The sequence below is a fragment of the Chaetodon auriga genome, chromosome 8, assembly GCF_051107435.1.
Source record: "Chaetodon auriga isolate fChaAug3 chromosome 8, fChaAug3.hap1, whole genome shotgun sequence".
In the NCBI taxonomy this organism is placed as follows: domain Eukaryota; kingdom Metazoa; phylum Chordata; class Actinopteri; order Chaetodontiformes; family Chaetodontidae; genus Chaetodon; species Chaetodon auriga.
In genome coordinates this window covers 16,549,656-16,556,998 of record NC_135081.1, presented here as the reverse complement: position 1 = coordinate 16,556,998, position 7,343 = coordinate 16,549,656, and positions in this window count along the sequence as shown.

Sequence of the window (7,343 nt, the reverse complement as noted above, 5' to 3'; positions counted from 1 at the left end):
TGTTGCCGATTATTTGTACACATCAAAAGGCTGCATGGGTAGGAAAGAAAGCACCATCCTCCATTAACAAAATGTTTCATATTTCAATTCACAAATTACATCTTAATCATTTTGACATCATTACCTCAAATGGACTGCCTAAATCATTAACCCAGCTTGCTTTTCCCACACTGGGTCCCATAACCAAGCTCTTTATTTTCGGGGGATCTTTGTAACCCTTTAAAGGGAGCTTAAGAGGCTTTCAAAACATTTCTTTGATGTGTTGAGCAAGGCTTCTTGTGGCAGTATTAGAGCAGTCAAGATAAGGTGAGCTGCGAGAGGGTGATATATTACTTGTGCAGGTCCTTTCAAACCAAGCTTAAGCAATTTCACAGCAAGCTTAGTTCATGGGACTGGCCTGATATGCTATATGCGCAGTGATGAGACTGGAAAAGTTCACTCAGTCTAATGTTGCTCTCTGCAAAACACCGCTCTGCAGAAAACATCTACAGACTGACAGTAGTGACCATGTTTGCCTTCTCTTTGCTGCTCATACATGTACATAATGGTTCAAGTAAGACCTTTAGTAGATCGTATAAAACAACGCATTTTGCACAAACAGACACATTCTTTCATGAATCTTTTATTAGAGCCCCTAAAGTATTTTCACAAAGGTGTAGAGTTACTTCACATTCGGAAGTATTTGAGTTAAATTAGACACTGACTCTTTCTTAAGTTGATTCCATCTGTCTTGGGCTTCAGGCCCTTGTGATTTTAAATGAGCTGTTACAAAGGCAGAAAAAATAACGAAGCCCAAATCCTTCTGTGCTGCCCCTCCCCAGCAACCCACAGAGCCAGTTGTAAAAGCAAACAAGCATTTTTAAAGGTGTAAGGAAGTGAGGACGACATAAGCCTACCTATATCCTTTAAATGGATTATACTCTAAGTGAGGCCTGAATTTTTATCACCTACAGTGCTATAAAAACGAGGCATTTGGGTGCAGTTGGCACATGCAGTACATACAACAATGTGCGATCGGTGACGGTAATGATGCTTTTGCAGAATCTACATTCTCAAGGCGCCAACTCAAATGGCTATTTCCAATGCATGAGGATCAACAACAAAACATATTCTTACACTCAGAAAGCCCATCAGTTCATGAAAAAATGTCTCAGTGTCTTGAAGCACAGTCAGATAAAACGCACTCATAACACTGCATTGCTGACAAAACTTAAAACCCAGGGCTGACACATATTCATATCACATGAGCTGGACCTAATAGCACAAACCCCATGCATTAAAATAAGTTTATTGAGTCACTTGAGTCACTTCATTTTTACCATCCATCCTCTTTGAGTTCCTCTCTTCTGGCATTACATAGTTTACAGCAACTGTGACAAATATGAAAAACCTTTCTTTATCCAGAAAATAACTGTGTGTTCTGTGCCTATGACTATATTTCGGCAGCTATTATGTACTATTATAGTACCTTGCGTACCTTCTGATAGAACAAACTGAAGTGGCACTTCAGGGTACTTATTGTGGGTTATTATGTGAATTCATATGTCTTGTGGTCTTTTGGTTTGGATGTTCATAGGTGTTATGGTGTTAGGCACTGTACATTTGGATGTACATGAGGTAGCTTAGGCAAAGATCGTTTGTTTGCATCATCTGATCCAACAACCACATCATACAATATGCACAGGGACATCAGGAAGAGACCTTCACGAACCACTTCAACCTGAACCGACAGTGACAGTCAGAGAGGATACTCTGAGGTCAGATATTCAGTGTGATTAGCTTGATGTCATCAGTGACAGGCTTATGAAGATCAAAGAACTCTCAGCTCATTATTAATCAGCAACATTATCACACCAGGCCAGGTCAGGGGTTAGGGTCGATCAATCACCAGCCTCCAGTGGCTCAATCAGAAAACTTCTATAAACTTCGAATAAGATTTTTTGTGTTTCTGTAACTCTGGGATGAAGACTGACAGCAGGACAATCCAGATCTACCAGAGCATCTCTTTGAGGTGCATCTTTCCTTGGAGAACAAGCTTCTTCTTTCTGTTAACTGTGGAAATGTTGCTTTCTGTGGTCGGCAGCATGTTTAGAACACACACAAACACATACCTTTGTCGATTGCATTGCTCAGCTGGACTGGGATGAGCTCCACCTGTGTTTTCTTCAGCCATTGCTCTAGACTCAACTCACACATCACGAACCTGAAAACCAAATCCTACAAGAACCAGTGGTTCCACACAATGAGTTTGTAAAAATCCAGTGATACTGTAGGAACTGAACAGGCGGGAACACTGTTTGTTTCTACATGGTTGCACTGAGGGCAAATGTGGTCACATTGAAACCAGACATGGCTGAATACAATCCTAAGACTTTCTGTTGAAGTGAACAGTTGTGGTTCTTTCAGAGTAACGAAGAGTCGAAGGACCAAGAAACTGATTCACTGCTGCCTTTGAGATCTGCTTGCACTTATTTGTTGTTAGTCTCCTTGAAATTAGCCCACATTCATATAGAACTATTTAGCAACTGCAAATCTGTTTTGTTGCAAAAATACTGATACTGAAGTCTTGCAATGAACTACCCACTTGCGACTACAGCCTTATTCAACTTTTTTATGGTTATGTTTAGACACTGAGAGCACTCGGTCAATGCTTGGGAAAGATCATGTGCTGTTTCAATACAGAAAAAGTCAGTAGCAATGATTTTTCCTCACTTTAACCATGGCGCTTTTATTGCCCAAACCTAACCATGCGAACCCTGGATTCTGCTTTGACAGTCTTGAACTTTGTACAGTCGCCATCCACTGTGACCACCTCCCTGCAGCTCATAATAAAACACGACATAAAATGTAGTGTTTCACTCACTCAAACAAACTTTGACTCTCAGCATAATCCAGCCTGCGATTATGTTTGTCAGCACAACGCAACTGTGAATGCAAATCAGTTGTATATAAACGTAATTTCTAGGAGACGGGCTTGGTCAGGGACTGAGGCAACAACCCAAAGAATCAGAGACGCATGTAAACATAACTACTGTACTTAAGTCACTGAAGTGCTCTCCATGGCTGTAAAATCACATCATATTTCATATGATTCAACATGTTCTCTCAAACTAGATCCACTGCAACAGAAGATTCATTGCATCAGGTTTTTCATTCAGAAAACATGGACCCTGAATAAGAAAAAGCAGATACAGACAACAGGTGGATCCGCTTCTTGTTGTACCAAGTGCACCAGGAGCTACTGATATGCAGATGACTGACAGGTGGGAGTGAAGCCTCGCCTCATTTCACTCACCTGGTCAGGTTCCTGAGCCTCAATAATATACATGGCATATTGCTAGTATTTAGATAGAGAGCCTTTGTTGCTATTATTACAAATGTACAAGTTCAAATGAAGTGCCAACAGCGTTATGTTAATGAGCATTATTCGCTGAGAAGAGTATCACTGTGGCTTTTACAGAATGTGTGGTGATGTTGAGGAAGCTAAATGCTATGTCATAAACCTACCATGAGGCATGTGTTTGATGTTAACTGGTAACAAATTAAATTAGTTTGGGTTTTAATCAATTTTCTTATGACATTGTGTAAATGAAATATTATTGCTTCATAAATAGAAGAAAATGAGGAAGCGATTTGTAGACAAACCTCCACTATTTCAACCCCTGCCTACCAAAGTCGACGATGACAGAGGGATAAAACAGCACATGCAGGACATTTTCCAGCTTTCTTGTGTGTGCATGTCAAGATTTGCATGAATCTGGCATCTAGCGGCACAACGTGGTGTTTTTCTTTCCATGTGCTCTTAACCATGCTCGAGGTGTAGGACAGTGCAGCACTGGCAGCGAACAGAGGAGACTATTTTGTGCGCTGGTGTGAAAAAGTGCGTCTTAAAAAAGAAAGGAGGGGAAAAAAGGAGTGATGTTAAATGGGTGTGCAGTCGTCTCATGTCTCTGTTGGATTTTTTGTGGCCTGTGATGTCTGTGAGGCCAAAATTTCGTTCTTTGATGGCTTGTGTGCCTGTCACTTAACATTAAATCACGTACTTTACGAGGTCAATACGTCTTAAACTGTGTTTCGAAACAAGGCTTTGTTCGCTCATTAAGGATGTTTTAATAGAAGAATTGCGTACTTGTGACTTGAATGTGTGTTGTTTCATCTACGCATCATGTGAAACAACCTGATCCACAGGAGACAACATTTTAAGAAAAAACATCCTTTCAAGGACAAAAGAAGAATTCCACATCTCCTCTCGTCTCCTGAGATGAAGCATTGATGCCCCAACACAGATAGCATTTATATTACTGTCAGTCTCCCTGACTAGTGTCATCCATATTGTTATCTTTGCCTTTCCAGGATTAATATACCTTTTCAAGTTTAATAAGATAGGAGACCTGGGGGAGTTCTTTCCTACTGTGTTCAAAGCCCATCCGGCCTGAGGAACTGCTTTATCTCAGTCACTGATTGACCTGGCTGATAGGTGATACTGAGGAACCACAGTGGCCCAGGGAAGTGGCCTCTCCACTCGGGAGATGGGGACTGGTAAACTTGGCCTCTCCTGTCTGTGAGAATTCCATCAGTAGGTCTCCGGCGTCCCTAGGATGCCGTCTCCTCTCTTTGATTCCTGTGACCAGGCGCTTTTACGTGCCTACCTCCCTCACACCGTCCAATCCAGAGCCCATAAAAGCAAGTCTGCCGCTCTCCAGCCAGTTGGACAGGACGTGTTTCTAAGTGTTGCCTGAATGCACCGCCAGGCAAAATGACACCCCGAGGGCTCGTAAGACTTGTGATTTCTTCTCCAAGCCCATGCCAGGAGACCATTTTGAGTTCCAGCTCAGTTCTTCGAAAATTTTGCCATTTGTGGCTTGTGACCATGGACCACTGAGGTTTGTCTCATGATCTATACAGCATGGCAAATGCTATATATTAACTAGAGACATAATCATAAAGGAAATACGGAAAGCCAATAATAATGTCCTGAGTGAAACACCACATAATAACCTCACTCTTGAAAGACAATTTGTTCTTGCAAAAATATTCAGGTCTACATCAAAGTCTGACCTATAAATAGCTTCAAATAAATCATCATTAAACAAATACACATTCAACACATTGTCCATATTACGGGAGGCATGCCAAACCTCTTGTACTGTGGTTCATTTCTAAATTTTCAGATATTCCAGGAGATTTAAGACACAAGATAGTGAGACATGTGGAATGCAGCCGGGGGGTGCTTTGCTCTGCGGGACATATTTTTCAAGGATAGTTTAAAGGCTCTCTCATTATCACTGTATACTGAGAGAATAAAAGGACGGCCATCTGCGTGCAAGGGAGTTCACGCAACACACTATATCACAGGCTAATCTCCGAGGGAATCATCTGTGTGTGGATACATGAGGCACGTGTTGGTGCAACTGAGCAGCAGGTCGGAGACAGTGGGAAAAACAGGGCTCCAAGATCCATTAATGTTGCTGCTGCCATGTTTGCTCATCTGTGCAATTTCCAAATAACGTCATCACTCAAATGCACTGCAGAGAGGATATGCCTGAAGCCTATGGGCCGTGTCTTACCGAGACTATGTGAAACTTCATAGTCTGAAGTATTTTAAGCACTGAGGTGACACTTTATCTGAGCAGTTTGTTTATATTTAATCAATGTGATATCCATCCATATCTCATTTAAAGACCAACATATGAAGTCAAATGTTGGATGTTGTACAAGGTCAAAAATGACTACGCACAAAGATTCAAGTAGATTCAGAATTCAGGGAGTTGAACAATGGGGCTTGATGGTTCATTCTTGACCTTGGAAACAGCAGCTTGAGAAAAAAATCCTCAAGACAAGGCCCAACTTATTTTCCACAGCTTCCAACCATATTTCATGGCCTTCTACAGTGATAACAACTAAACCACCAAGGGCCACAAGATGTGGTTAAAAGCTTAGGAGGCAGCAAGTAAGCTGGACCTTGTGTTGATATTTCTTTTGTCAAATTGAACAATAATAGTTTATAACCCAATTTAGCGTTTAAAGTTTGTAAATGAAAGCATGTGTGGAATTAATTATGGATGTGTTTTTCCAGGAGACAAATCAAATTAAGGCAGCCGTGTATTTAAATTATGCTTCAGTTTGGCAAAAAGTTGTTTATCTTCGCTGTGTGAAACCACTGTGGAATCCTGAGGGAGAGGTTGAAGTAAACCTTTCTGGACAATATATGAGCTCTGAAAAGTTTTACAGTACAAGTCAGTACGGTCTTCATGTGCCCTGGAGAGTCACTGTATAATTCACATAATTCATCATGAGGAATGAGCTACACAATTTCATGTTGTGTGACTGGTTTGGGTAGAGGCCAGACTGTGAACCAGCACTGTGACAGATCCATGGTGCTACATCACAGCTTTAACAGAACAGCACAGTGTAGGCATGTTGTTGACTGAACATAACGCACTACTAATGTAATGTAAGAATGTGTTACCCGACCAGACGGGAATGTGTGCCCACGCTGGCGCTGAGAGTCGTGACAGAGCATTTCTTTAGGCAAAGTGGGAAATCACCATCTATATGAGGGGATCATGTGATTTAAATGCATAGGATGCCGCAAATTGTGGTACACTAAAGTTCATGGCAGTTCCCCTCATGTTTTGAAGTTCAGCTGGCACTACCACCTCATATGGCCTGGTGTTAATCTGCCATGAACAAGCCTGCATTATGCCAAGAGTGCAGAAGAAGTGAGAGGGAAACAGGTGGCCTCAACTTTCTCTCATTCCTGGACACACAGTTGGATAGCCTGCATTCTTTGGGGGAATTTCCTCCCAAGCCACTTTATTAGTGAGTGAAAATAAACCTCAAATATTACTCAAGTGTTTACAAATGTGGATTGGTGTAATATGTTTTCAGTGTTAGTAGCTGGGCTTGAGGGTCCTGTATTGTGCTCATTTTCACGTTTGTACTTTTATTTTGGGGGTCTTTGAGAAAATGTTTACATGCATTAATGTTCAAAAAACTTTTTTCATACTGTCCACTGCAGCAGCACCTCCATTCACCCTCTGTCTGAAACACTCAATTTTAGTGTCTATCTCTTTAAGTAACACCCCTGCTCTGATTGGTCAGCTCCCCCAGGCCTGACCACGCATCTTGGTGGGTTTATGGCTGAGGCGGGGACTGTAATGTTGTGACATCACAACCTTACAGAAGTCCTGATGCCTCGTTGAAAGGGGGCTGTGAGCATTTCTCAGTGGATTAAGTGCATTGAAACATTTACAGTATTGACAGAGCACCTACACCTGCTTTATAATAAAAAAGAAAGACTTTCCACACAGACTTTCCACTTTTCCACAATATGGGACCTT